General features: G+C 40.9%; 1 long non-coding RNA gene across 1 annotated transcript; it reads left to right on the plus strand.

The window, feature by feature from the left end:
• The first annotated feature begins 1696 nt into the window (after nucleotides 1-1696).
• LOC117946656 lies at nucleotides 1697-13499 on the plus strand. The gene is made up of 3 exons (XR_004657071.1): nucleotides 1697-1707; nucleotides 11326-11331; nucleotides 13124-13499. It is a non-coding gene; the product is annotated as an uncharacterized LOC117946656 (long non-coding RNA).
• The last annotated feature ends 1958 nt before the right edge of the window (nucleotides 13500-15457 follow it).

The raw sequence follows: 15457 nt of genomic DNA on the forward strand, positions 1-15457 counted from the left end.
TCACAGTCCTCAAAAGCACCATCTGTATCACCCAACAGTCAGGGAGTGAGAGAGAGGGAGAGATGGGGCAAGAAGGAGAAAGAAAACGAGGCAGGGAGAAAGGAGATGACGGCCGAGGAGGGAGGGAAGGAAAGGGGGAGAGAACGAGAGGCATCTGAATGGGTGTTGCACTGTCTGTCGGAAAGTATCTGTCAAATAGTTTTCACAGTGTGAAGGCTTCCCTGCTGCTTTCTTTTCTTCAAACATTGTCCTTATTGATTTTTTACTGCCTCCTTTTTACCTTCTTTCAATTTCTACTTTCCACAATCTCCTAATCCTCCATGCTTTTTCCCTCCTCTGCGTATTTCCTCCCTTAAAGTTTTCTCAGACTATCACACGTCGCTGTTCCCTTGACCCGCTTCTGTGCTTCCCGTCTCCTTCCTTCCCCTCACCCCTCCTCCTCGGAGTGCATCCTTCATCTTGCTGTAGTGTTGCACTAGCATTCCAGGGCCTCTTGTATGGCTGCATGTGTAAGGAAGGCGGATTTTTCCCATGGGGCCGCAGGTGAAAACTGGGACTCACTCTGTCCGCCAAGGGACGCCATCTGTCCCTGTCGCAGCACTTGCTAGAGGGGAGCCCTGTCACCCCTCCTCCTTTCTCCTCCATCCCACCCTCTGTCCATCCACTCGCTATCCCTCCCTCACACTGGTCTACCGTGCTGAATCACCCAGGAATGCGCTCCCTCTTTCCCTCCCCCCTTCTCCTTTCTTCCCTCTCGTTCTCCCTCCGTCCCGTTACTAATTCATCCCTCGCTCTCCATTCATTTTCCTCCCACTCTGCCTCCTTTCGACTCGCCTACACCCATTTCTCTCCCCCCTTTCTCTCCATCTCTAATCAATCATCCATATATGACACCAGTGGCAAAATTATTAAATTATCATCAATTTGTGATGAGCATAGTGAGTACAGGCATACTGTTTTAATTGCCAACCAATGACCTCCAATTATGCGTATCAATGTATTAGTTTGATATTTGGAGAGAATGATCTCAACCAAGTTTGACATTTTCCACTAGATAAAGCAATAATAAGCATACAATGACTGTGATGTATTTAACAAATTGCCAGACATTACTCCAACAATAGCCTGACATTACACTAACCTGTGAGACTGTCTGTAATTTAAAAAAAAAATGTGTTACCTTAAGAAATGTATTACTGCAGTATGGGCTTTTCCCTATTAAAATAAACATTTGAAGATGATGCATTACCTAGATAAAAGCATTTCAAGATATTAGACATTAGATTTAGACATTGTTTTTTTTTTTTTTAAATGTGGGACAATTTCAACAGCACAACATGTTTCAAAAATAGACTTAATTTGTGATTAAGCTGTAGCCACAACATGGCATGACGTGTAATTAGTCCTTCAGACTCAAGTAAACAAACTCATGAGGTCACCAAGTGGGCCAATAGCATGGGAACCAGAGGGAGTCCCTCTGAGGTGCTATACGCCCTGTGTCTGCAGACCTGGGCCCAGCTGTCAGTGTCTGTATATGTTCGTCTCAGCTCTGGTTCTGACTGCTGTGGTGGCCAACGGTCAGATGCGCAAGAGGACAGTGAGAGCGCACTTTCACGTGGGAACCTGGCTGAGGCTTGCAGACAAAACAAATGCTGGGGCAGCTTAGTGTGAAACCTCCAAACTGTCACGGAGAGGGTGAGAGAAAGAGTGGATGACCCACCCCCTTCTCTCTTCACCCTCACACTTCCTCCCCTCGACTCTCCCATCCTACCATCAACCCCCCCCCCCCCCCCACACACACACACACACACACACACACACAAAGCATCCAGACAGAAATGCACAGAGACACACGGTCACTTTGCACCCCTCCTGAACACATGCACACACACACATAAACCTCCACGCCCCCCTGTCAATCAGAAACCAGAGTGTCACGCAGTTACAGACACTGTCGGAGAGAGAAAAGGAAGATGAAAAAAATGGGAGGAAAAGTGGCCCGTCACTCACTTTATCACTTCTCTGCCCCCTCTGTTCCCCCTCTCTGGGTGATAGCACAAAGAGGGACAATAAAAGAGTGGGAGGGGAGCAAATGAGAAGGTAATAGGGAAGGAAAAGAGAGTGGAGGGGTTGTTGGAGAGAGGTGGATGCAGAGGAGAGCTAAAGTGTCCCCATTTTCTCACTGTCCGTCTGCAACAAAGAGCCAGGCGGGACACTGCACTGGGGTGGCGTTTTTTTGCCAGGGCCTCCCTTCGAACCCCTACCCCCCAGCCCTCTGAGGTCACCCCTCCGCTGACCCCACCTCGATTGTTTCCCATCGCTCTGTCAGCTCTGATTGTTGCTGACTGGTTAAATGGCTGAAAACCAAAATGGAGGGGCTGAGGGTGGAAAAAAAGTGGAAAAGAAAGAGAAGGAGGGTGAGGATTTGGGAAAAAAGGATGGCCGTGGTGGAAGACACCCCCTCTTCTTTTCCCTGAGATGACTGACTATTTGACCCAAATAAACAATCTCTCTCCACCAAAAGAAGTGGCAGGAGGAGGAGAAGGAACAGGGTTCGGAGGGTTTGAGGTTCAAATAGTTGGGTGAAGATGGTGAAATAGCGCCCCCTCTGTAGTGAGACCTGTGGGGGGAGAGAGGGGGGAGTAAGGAACCCCAGGAACTAAATGTCCTATCATGTTTGGGTTTCCACTGCATCTCAAGAACCATAAAGACAAATCGTAACGACACGTTTGAATGCAATGACTTTGTTAAGGAGATTAGTTTTACACATGATAGCAATGTTGAAGAGGTTAAAGCCCTAAAGGAAAAGTGAAATCTAATGTAACATCAATTTGCAACTGATATATTAACATACGTTTTGCAGCTCTAAGAGATGGGCCAGATGTTGATCCATCAGACCTAGAAACTAACAGGCAGCCCCATCAGTCAACAGATACAGCAAAAATCCAGCAAAAAATAGCCTAGTGATTTAAAACCTATAAAAACCCACTTGGTTTCTGTTTTAAGCAACAGATTTCCTACATATTAACCTGAATGGCCACACAATTTGACTTGGACAAGTTAAGTGTTTAAAGACCTGGTCCTGATCAATTATGCAATCATATCCATTCCCTCCGCTCCCTTCCATTCAAACAGCTAAATAAGCCATGGTCTGGATGGATCCTTTGCTCTAATTGGACAAATGGCTTGCTTAATTGATCATTGATTGATGATCAATAGGGAACATGTGTACTTGTTCTTTACAAGGCAGGTGATTGAAAGCCGGCTATAAAATCAGCCAGATAGTTTGACAGATGCCAATGGGCTCTCATCACCTTACTGTAAGTGGAAAAAGCAAAGCATCAGGGATAGGGAAACATGGGAAGGCTGAATTTTCTTTTCCAAGCTTAGTTGAAAAAGCTCCTATCTTTGAAATGAACTGAACTAAAGAAGTAGTTCCCTTAATTCTATTACAAAATGAGAGAGAGGGAGTGAGGGAGTGGACTAAAGACCATGGAGAGGAAGGACGAACAGAGATGAAGGCAAAAGAGAGGATCCGCACACCATTTGTTCCATCTACCTTTGCCTCTCCATACTTATCAGTCAAGACACCTGTTTGAAAGCGGGCAAGTGTGTGCACATAGAGATTGGGGGGGGGGGGGGGGGGGGGGGGTCCTCAACGACTGTGCCATCCCAACAGAATAGGGGGACATCATTGTGAATCCCTTTGATCTGCTGCTCATAGATTCGCTTGAAAGGACCATGGTCGAGAGAGAGATGCAGACAGAGACAGAGAGAGAAGAGACACTTCACCCAGGCATCAGTAGGCCTTCACCCTCAGCCTCAGGTACCTATCCTTGCTCTGTTTCTGAGCCAGCTCTATTAAATATGAAACACTAAGACAAAAGGAGGGAGAGTGAAAAGGGAGGGAGCGGGGGCCACAAAGGGCACCACTCAATGCCTTTGAAGAGACACTGAGACGAGGGGTGTCGTGAACGCAAATGTGCACACATTGCACAGACACACACACACACACACACACACACACACACACACACACACACACACACCAAATGACGTGGGTGGATAGGATACCAAATACCCACATTTACATCTTGTAAACGAAAAAGGCTCGGTTAGCAGATGATAATACATGCATACACGTGTTTGGAGTGGTCTATGTGTTTAAATGGACATTAAGACAGCTGAGATTAAAGCACTTTTAAAGGTTGTAAGAGGATGGGATGTAATGTGATAGCCAAGACAGACATTTTTCCATGGCAACAAACTAATCATCTAATTGCACAATTCAGTTTATTTTGTAAAATTTAAAAAAAACTGGGGATAGAACTAGTTTTCTTATATTTGGAGGGCTAACTGGTCATGGCATTTTCTGTAGGGCAGAACGTGAAGCTGCAGTTCTATCAATTCTATTATAAAGATGCTTTGTTAACTTTTTTGTAGTTTTTAAATAAACTTTTTTTTTTAGTTCTGGTTACATTTTCAACCAAAGAATAGCCTTTTAATTTCAAGCCTTGAAAGCGTTTGTGCTTATTGTAGTATAAAAAACTCAATTTAAATAGAGTGAATCTCCATTTCATATGAATCAATGGTGTACTAAATCTGCACTGGAGGGCGAGTTGTCTGACAACCTGAAAAGATAAATGCAATAGGAGATGGTCCATTATCATCACTGTGGTTTGGAAGCGCATAAAGTTTACTTCCACATTTCTACTTTGTAGAGAATTAGGAATGTTGTTTCTTTCTTTCCATGTTCAAGAGTCAACACAATGTTGCACTAATAGGAAAGATGTTGGGCGGATGCAACAAAGACTGGCATCACGTATGACTATCTAAAACTACAATGACCAGCAGTGTTACACTTGATTGATCAACACATACACTTTACCAAACAGACCTTACAACATGACAGTGTCTTTCCATGACAGAACTCATGCTCACTTGCAAAGTAAGGTATTGGCACACCAGTGCAAGATATTATTGCCTTTATGATATTAATCCATTAATTTGACAAGGGAACAGTATGATGCCTGTACATCCATCAGTTAAAAGGCACTGTAATCATTTGCTTTCAATTCTGATAATGATATACACTAATTAAATAATTGCAAATCCCAAAAAGTTTGAAATAAATTGATCATAAGGATAGGACTCAAATTATTCATTTTCACCTAAGTAGCACTGTTAGAAGAGGGAGCATCAGTGACACAGACGGATAACTTGAGCTCTGAGTATGTCTTAAACTAAATGACCCCTATCAGACAAACTTCATTGGGCTGTCTTTGGAAAACAATCAGCAATGTGCTCCTCCCTGACCTTTAGCGACTCAGCAGGCTAGGCCCAATCACAGAGTATTGACATTATCCACCTCACGCCATTTATAACGTCAGCCAGTCGAAATACCAGCACAGTCATGTTGTGTTTTGGTTGTGTTGAGTTTGAAGGAGAAGAGTGAGGGTTCGCGGATGAATTCAGGTAATTTTGTGAGCCTGGGTGAGGTGATTAGAGTGATTGCTCCAGGTCAATAACGGTTTAGCTATGTATTTTGTGTTCTTTTCTACTTGAACACATAAACACACAGGTTTGAGCAAAATAAGAGACACATACAAGTGCACAGAGATGGACATATGCATACAGAGACCCAGACTTGGATGCACAATAAGACAAATCACATACCCTATCCATCTCGCATTCATCCAAACCCTGTAACCATAAGATCACCTTCCAAATCATTGCCCCACCATCTACCTTCCCACAGTCCATGTTACTAACAGAAAATGCAGACCTATGAGGAAGGGTGTATGTATGTATGGATGTATGGAAGGGTACGTTTGGACGGTAACTTTAGTCACCCAGGTCTTCTAAAAGTACCTCAAGTCCTCGTCAATCCTGCCAGATCACACATTTCTTCCCCATCTGGGGGTGATCCATCTCCGCAGGCCCAGCCAGGCTCCATTACCCCCAGACGAGCTGTGAAATGGCCATTATGTGTGTGCAGGCATGTGGGAGGAATGGGCCTCTGTGTCGGCCGTCAGCCTTTACCAGCCAACAATGGGCCTCATATATATATATATATATATATATATATATATATATATATATATATATATATATATATATATATATATATATGGTTGAATACCCTGCTCAGGTCACAAAATACAAATACATTGAAATAGTATTGGGTCACTGTTTGGGAAAGACGAGCAAAAACAAGGCTTGACACTAACTGTAGAGAAGTTGAAAATGTTAATATTATTTAACATAGTAGATGTAGATGGAAGACACATTAAAGGACAGCAACTAACACTTATTTTTTATAATGAATTAATCAGTTTATCCTTTCAACATTAGGCCTTTTTTTAAGAAATCTATCCCATCCACCAAGAGTGTATCAACATTATACTCCCTTGTCAAGGATGGCATTTCCTTACCGACACAGTATCAAGGATTACATGACACCAATATCATGAAGGAGGTGATAAAGACAAAGACAGGGGGAGAAGACAGGAAGAAGAAAGCCACTTCCCCGGAGAGCCCTCTCGTTAGCACTGAAACAATGTAGGCTTTATTCCGAAACGGAGGGCTTGCGTGTCACACCTAAAGTGCTTTGCATTAATTACACTCTATATAAACTCTATTAATAAGACTTCCATAAGGCCTCAGCACGTGGTCTGTGAGTGTGTGCACATTTGTGTAAGGTCTTATAGTGTTTGTACCAATGTCACTTCTTCATTAGAGGGGGAGAGCAGATGTCACACTGGAAATTAGTATAAAGAGTAGGGGTGTACCAAATCACAAAACTCACAGTTCAAATCGGACAACGCTTTTGATCGGATGAAAAAAAAAAATAACATTAACATAATAACATTAACTTCCAACAATAATTACTTCTTTCCCCACTAAATTGCGGTTAAACAACAAAAACTGATGATAAAAGGGTATTTTACAGTAACTGAATACACCACGTGGTTGGCAACTGCTGTGACCAAGTGCTAGTTTAGCGGCAAACTGTTTTAGGCTACGTCCCGGCGTTGGAATGCTCTGCAGTGCAATACAGACACATTTTACAGCATTTTAACTGTGTATAAACCAGCTACTAGCTAACAGTAGGCTAATGTTACCCAATGCCAAGTGTAACGTTACTGTTTACTAACGTTGCATGCAGCGATGCTTCTGTTGCCTGTAACGTCGATTTTGGAGCATCAGAGAGCAGCGCAGATATTTAAGTGGCACCAAAAATGAGGCCGTGGAATCCGTGTTGGATACTGCTTGTTAAGGCACCAATGCCATATAAGAACCGGATTATAAAATGCGCGGTAAAATGAAAATTACTTCTTCTGAATTTAATCACGGCAACCATTTAGAGAGATTCCTCCGCTTACTTTAAGTAACAGCGACAATAAAAATGCATTTCACACAGACTAATATTATTTTTAAACTGCAATTGATCTGCGTTCACATGCATTCCGAACCGTGAGTGTTGATCTGTACGGCCCACAAATCAATTATGGTCCGTTACACCGCTAATAAAGAGCAATAATATCATTTCTTGATGGTTCACTATAATCTTGTCCTTTCTGAGAGCCATTGAGTTGGCTGTACAAGCTTGCAGAGCATGCATGGCAACTAGTACATGCAAACATATTGTTAAAAAATTATCATCAGGAAATTATTGACTCAAGCAACAGCATTAAACTAAATTTGTCAGACCTGGGTTTAGCAATAGCAATTAACATAGCATAAGTTGTCTAATTTAAAAAATATATACTAGAGTTACATCCCTGATATGTTTGTGATCTACTGCTTTAACTATATGTCAAAGAATCATCTGGTGGAACAATATCACGTAAATTGACAGCCACTTTCCAGGGTTGCATTCTCATTCTCAAATAAGATGCTGATGATTCAGAGAAAAAGCTTGTTGCAATTTTGTAAAGCCAAGCAATTCTTCAAATTGCTTGTTTTGTCCATTCCATTGGGCAAAGAAAAAGTGCAAATTCTCACAACTGGGAAGCTGGAACAAGGTATGTTTGACTGAAACCCCCCCCAATACATTGATTAATTCAAAAGATTAATTGACTGATAAATGCATTATTAGAATAGTTGCAGCTCTAGGTCTATCCATCTGGCCCACACTGTGTTGACCTGTAATGGAAAGACCACCAAGAATTTATTAATCAAAATGAATTGTGCCTGTGTGTATTCTTTGCCTGTATATGTGTTTGAGTGACAAAGTTAGTGAGTGTTTGTGTGCATGAGCATCATTTATGTGTTATGCAGAAGTGTAGATATTGGTATCCTTGCATATGTGTGTGTGTAAGTCTGTGTGTGCTTGTGCCTGTGTGCAGTGTGTGTCTGATGTATCTTTTAGCTACGGATAGATAAACAGTGGAGACAAACATACGCTGCTTCAGTTTAATGACCCATCCCTGTAGAGTCCCCGATACATTCAATTAGCAGGAAGATAATTAATCGGGCCAAGTCTCTGGCTGCTGAGCTGGCTGGCGCACTGGCAGCGGGAAGCCAGGTGGTCTTACAGGAAAGGATGTGTGTGTGCATGTGTATGTGTGTATCCTTATGTGTGTTACGTTGCACAAAGGGATAAAAAAACTTAGATTCAGTAATAGCCTCTCCCTTTCTCTCTTTTTACGGAGAAAATGAGCAACGTGAACCCACAAGCACATGCACACCTCATCATTCACTCACACACGCACACACACACACCGAAAAGGTTTAACAAGAATGCATGTTAGTTTTGACTGACATGCACATTAGCGGTCTATTTCTATTTGCTGTCTCTTTCTATCTCTTGGCGTCAGTCTTAGTGCCTTTCACTTTTCACTTTTTGTGCCTTTCCTTCTATTTCTCTCACTGTCTCTCTCACACACTTGCACACACACACACACACACACACACACAGCCAACGCTGTGCTCAGTAAGCCCCTTGTGGCCATATGCTGTCACTACATTAACACCAGTGCTCTGTGGGAGCGTGGCTCTCCATCAATCTTCTGCTGACTGAAGGACAAGTCTGTGGTAAACACACCATAGTGTGCTGTGGCATCTAACACCTGTTTTCTCTCACAATGTAAACACAGCTAAACTGGAAAGCAGTGTGTCAGGTTTCTATAGCTTTCTGTTCTCATATTAATTAAAACATCAGATTTCTTTAGGTAATTATTTAAAGCATGTTTAAATCTATGGGGGAGAAAGTAAACCTTAAAAGAACAAGGTGTCTTTAATCATCTATTAATAAGAAGTTAAATATGTAATAGCTAGTTAAGGAAATCAGGGGACACTACTGTATTTCCTTTGAAAGTAATGACTGACTCAGAAAATACTAGTAAAATAATTTTCTTCTGTTTTAATCTGCAGGGGACTGCAGGGTTAGGGTGGGGGTTTACTGCAGGAGTGTAATTCAAATATTTTGGTTGAGCTATCAATCACACAGAGATGGATTAAATTGACTTTCAAATATTTTCCTGTGACTGATGAAACTTTGTGGCACAGATTTTATTGTTGGCACCTACTGTGTATAGCTCACAACTAACCATAATGTACTTTCATGTCTTTATCTGCTGACCTAATCACTTCCACCAAGTTTGATGGTTAAAAGCTAGGAGCACAAGCAAATTCAAGCCCATGTGTGTAATTTTGTGCTGATAATCTGTGTCATGACTGTATCATATTTGGTTTAGTTATTTTGGAAATCATTAAACGTACACATTTTACACAACTGTGTAGTGACATAAAAGTCCTTAATAATTGAATGTCTAGCTTGTTCCTTTAAATCAGGTGTAAGAATGACATGTAAACACACACACACACACAAACACATACACTCTCTCCTCAGAGCATTCTTTCGCTTTCTCATACTCTTCTTCCCTTTTTCTCCTTCCTTTCCTAGCTTGTTATGCAGATTCCCAGATTTGCCTCCTTCAACACTCTCTCACACACACACACACACACACACACACACACACACACACACACCGTCTCTACCTCCCCAGGGGCACCGGGGAAGGGCAGAGCTAAGATGGAAATGAATTCAGCCATGTTGCAAGTGGCAACGCAAATCTGCATCTGTAATTACCCCCAGAAATACACGGGGAGCTTTCATTCTCTCTCCTCGTCATGCCTTCTGCCCCCCTCTCTTCTCTCTTCCCGATCTCCTCCTTCTCTCTAAGACTCCATCGCTTTCCTTTTTCTGTATATCTCTGAACTCCCCCCCCTTCTCCTCCATGTCTATCTCACACTCTCTCTGTCTCAAAGGCTTCTTAAGTGATGCTTGGTGGGCTAATTAAGGTGAGTAGAAGTGTGTGTGTGTGTTTGTGTGTGTTTGTGTGTGTGTGTGTGTGTGTGTGTGTGTGTGTGTGTGTGTGTGTGTGTGTGTGTGTGTGTGTGTGCGCGTTCATGCATGGATTAGTGTATTTATGCATGCATAAAACACCTTGCACAGTCTTGCTTATGTCCACACTGTCTGTGTTTGTGTCTGTCTTTCCACATATATCCATTTGTGTGTGCGTGAATACCATGTGTGTGTGAGTTAGTGTGTGTGTTTATGTATGGTGTCATCTCTTTGTGTCTGGGTCGGGACATATTCATGTGTTTATAAGTGTCCCCTCAGGCCAAATACAGCTAAGCTGTGTCTTGAAACAGGACAATATTCCAAATACTAAACCAAAAACAACCGTCTGTATCTGCAGTACACAGATCCACAACTAATATCTCTGGTTCAAAACTAAGAATCAGATTTTATTCCTGTTAGATCATCAGTAATTTGGAGTTTAGTAAAAGGTGCCTAAACTATGGCCTCCAGTCAGTGACAAAGCATCACAACCAAAAAATAATACACACCTCAAAAAAGACAAACAAAATCAGAAAGAAAGAAAAGGAGATGAATCACAAATATTTTCAATTATTTATTATTTACATTTATATAATATTTATCCTCACTTTAATCATTATAAAATCAAGTGTGATTGAAACGTAATAACATTTCATAGGTGGCATGACAAAAAACTAAATGTTGGTGTGTTCACAAAGGCCAAACGGCAGGTTTGTAACCACATTAAAGTGTCACACTATATTTGCACTATATTTGCTATTAATGTGAGTTGTTTCTGATTCCATTGCAAGCTATGTATATATGCTGCTGTCATTAAAGGAAAACACCTCCACTGTTTTCAAACAGCTGAAAGGCCTTCGCAAATAATTTGATTTTGGTTTGGATTACACTGCTGGCCTCAGTGTGCTCTAGGAAAGTAGATGAGGGGCAAAGAACACACCAAGGCGCTCTGAAAAGTGGTGGTTAGGGTAAAGGGTAAAGTGTGGAGGTGAGGCAGAAGAGGAAAAGGAGGATGGAAGGAAGCTAGTGAGAGACACACCCTGAGTCTCAATGGCGGGGCTCTGCTGCAAAGGAGCCAATTAGGGGAAGGCAAGACACACAGGGGCTAGGTACACAAACCCTACTGCAACTGAGCCGGTGTGTGTGTGTGTGTGTGTGTGTCAGTTTGTATGTGTGAACATGTAGTTTAGCCTAATCATTATTCTCATGCCAAGTCAAGGGCACACATGCATACTACATTCAATTTAGCATATACTCATACAATTCAGCATTATAACTATTTTGGCAAAACTATAGTTCACAAATAATAATTGTATCATAAAGACATGTCGTATATATAACAGTAGTTGAATGTGTTTATTTCTAAAGGGGAATGGAGTCTGAGAAAGGCCCATGTGATTCCCAGTTAAATGGTGACGTTAATACATATTAAAGAAAGGAAACAGCAATAAAAATAGCTCTGATTCCAGAATAAATCAGTGTCTGCTGAACACTTGAGTCTGTCGTCCTCTTCATTGTTCAAATCCATCAGATTATTTTACTAATAGCTCTGTTAATGAATATTTAATCTGGCTGTAATTAGTGTATCGGGCACCGCGTGATGGAGAGTGTATTTCAGTGTGAGATAACACAAGAGGACACAAATCTTGTTTCTATGATCTACAGGATATCAGAAAGGCTAAACATATACATACAGAAATTTGGAATGCAGTTTTGACCAAAGGGATACCTCAATTACCTCATGTGTACTAATTAAATCAAAACAGAGATACATAGCAATTATTTGAACTACAACAAAATGCTGTTTAAGGTCGTAGGGCCTGCAGAGAGCCAGCAGTGAGTGTGTGTGCACTTTACACACATTTCAACATTAGTACAAATGAGCCTGTGTGTGTGTGTGCACTGTGCATTGCTGAGGTTGTGTGATATGAAAAAATGGAACTCTGAATAATGCATGAGTCTTTTGGTCAATGCATTGTGATATGCTTTAAGGAGGCCTTCTCTCAGCCATTATAAGATTAAACCCAACCTTGGTTTGTCTAGAGTGGCTGGGACATGCAAGAGACCTGTCAACACTGCAGGAACTTAGACCTATCTCTCACACACACACACACACACACACACACACACACACACACACACACACACACAGTAATATACAGTACATTTACATCCCACAATGCATGCAAGCACACATACAAAACGACCAAAAAAGCAGATACAGTTACTTATACTACACATACACAAACATATCAACTTTGGTGCTGAATAGTAACACTGACTGCAAGAAGGGAAGGATAATAACAATAAAGGGAGAAAAAATAAAAAATAAAGTTAAGCAGTTACAGTTTTTTTCGATTGCTCAACGACAACGGGCACAACGGGAGTCACACGAGCAAAAGTAACTACAGTCTGCACAGCAGCAGTACACGTGGACCAAACTCATAGTTTGTTTTTCATTGCTTGAACACAGTTTTCAAAACTCTAAACACTTATCTCATGACTTCAACCACAACTTGCACAACACTATGGATTTTACAGCACTATGTTCACTGCTGTCACAACTGTTAACCACACATTCAAAACAGAATAGATTACAGTCTGGTGCCTATCAAACACTGCTGATTGCAGTTTCACCTGAAAGACTAAGCAGGTGTCTTGTTTTAGACTAGTTAGTGAACATATACGGTATTTATATAGAGAAAGCTCAGAAAGCCTTTTTTACACAAACCCCAAATAAGAATGAAAGAGTTATACACTGTACCGTTTCAGAGAAACAAAGATACCAATATGTCCAGGTAAGATGTCTGAGGTTACATACACAGCTAAAAAAAAAAAAAAAAGTAAAAAAACACTTTATCTTTACTATAGTAAAACTGTGTTCTTACGGTTTTTCAGAAAGTAATGGAGGTGAAAGTAATGGAAACACCACATTCATTAGTATTTAGAGAGGATGCAGACATCCACTGTGACGAAGAACACTTTCTGCATGATGCTGGAGAGAGGCAGAATTAGTCACACTATTCTTTGTTACTGGTATGCACCTTTAGTTTTTTTTCCCAGTAATTCCATAAATTACTAGAGACAAAATACTATTTTGAAGCAAACTGCAGATTTTTATTCCTTCTTCTTTACCTTACATAAAAGTGGTATATTTTAAAATCTAATTATTTTCTGTAAAGAAATTTTGGAGTAGTCTGCAGTGACTCAAACTGTACAGATGAAAAGTTTGTAATTTCTGTATTGGTGTTTGACGCTAGTGTTTTTACTCTGTGCGTTCTGAGTGAGAGACAGTGTGTTTTATCTAGATGAGGATAGCTCATAGTGTTTGCCTGCACTGAGCCTGTTTTGAGACGTGTGTTAAGAGATATGTTGCCTGGAATGAGTTTTGCAGGAGATGTGAACTGTTTAGCTCAGGTGACTGTTGGCAATGCAGACCGTAGTTTGAGTTTTGCACATGTGGCTTCAGTTGTGCCCACTGTCATTTAGCAATAAAAAAACTGTAATGGAGTTGTAAAAAAAATGTAATCTCTGGAAATAAGGAAGAAAGGGATAGAAGCAGCAGCAAAAGTAATCTGTCAGTTCCACTGGGGATGCACTGTAGATAAATTATGGTCCCTCTGTTTCGATTCCTGTCCAGCCAGTACGTTCACGCCTGCTGTGTGACATGCTTCAATCATTCTTTATTGAGCCCTCAGTCTCTCTCTGGCTCTTTCTCTCCCTCCGTCCATATTTCACTCTCTATCTTCAATCAGTTCTGTTGATGTTCACAATCAATAATCAATTTCTTTAAGAAATAATGGGCCATTGCTGTTTTGGGTCTTGCCTATAGCCCTTGACCTTATGATAATCTAATGGCAAATTCAAGGAGACCGGGATGAAGGACAGGTCCTGGCTCAGTAAGAATCGTGCCCCTGGAACATGGAAAGTCATGGAAAGAAGGGAAAAGATTTGTATGCTTTAAAGTGACTCCAGGCTAGAGCTGGGCGATATGACAAAAATCAAGTATCACAATATTTTTTAACCAATACATCAATATTGAAATTGCAGAGATGTTATAGGTTTGATTAGTTGGGCTTTCACAACATATTTACACAATGAGATTTTGAGTAAATAATCATCCATTACTTGGATATAAATTACTTAGTGGATACAAGCAAATAAAAGAACAGATAGAACAGTCTGGTAAGTTCAGAAAATGACATCACTTTACTGTAATGTAGCCTTTAAAACCAGGAAAAGACAACACTTTGTCTGTACTCTGTACTATCTGATACAAACATATTCCGGATTGTGAGTTTCCACCTTGCTAAGGGAAATACTTTCGTTAAGACATAACTCTAACACAAAAGCAGTGAAATATTACTGTACTGTATGTGTTAAGTGTGCAAATCCCCACTTAATTATGCCAAAATGGGAATTAAAATGAAGTTTTAAGCAAGGCCCGCTCCTTCACTGAACAAAAAACAAACTGTTTAGAAAAGTGGCGAAGAATGTGCAGAGCTAACAGCCTCCTGTGTGAAACAATAGGTAATGAGAGCAACAGAGAAAGATAGAGTGAAAGAAAAGCAGAGAGAGGGAAAAGCACACACAGTTTAGCAGGACATTCAGGACTCTTTGCCTTTTGTGCTCTGCTTGTTGGCGAGTTACATGAAAACACCATCCCATGGGAACTTCCTCTGCATAAGATGAGAGAGGGAAAGGATAGAAGAAGAGAGAGAAGACGAGAAGAGAAAGGAAGACAAGGTGGGGATGTGGTTGCTGAAAGGGAGGGAAGGGACATCTAGTAAGAGAAGAAGATCGAGAGAAGAAAAAGAAAGAACTCTTAAAGAGGTTCTAGCTGTAAAAGAGAAACAGGGATGTTTTACTGTAACCTGTTCTACAGTGTAACGTCCTTTGGGAGGATTTTATCACTAGACTTGACATTCTTGTCAACTTGCAAACTATAGTTCAGCTCAGATTCTCCTCTGCCAACCCTTATTATTACAAAATATTGTATATTTCATTCTGTAACAATATAAGTATGTATACATTTAAAGGACGGGATGTTCCATGTTTTGAAAACAATAATCAGCAAAGCTCAAATTGTTTTCTCTCTCTTGAACT

The sequence above is a fragment of the Etheostoma cragini genome, chromosome 6 (genome assembly GCF_013103735.1).
Source record: "Etheostoma cragini isolate CJK2018 chromosome 6, CSU_Ecrag_1.0, whole genome shotgun sequence".
Taxonomy (NCBI): Eukaryota; Metazoa; Chordata; class Actinopteri; order Perciformes; family Percidae; genus Etheostoma; species Etheostoma cragini.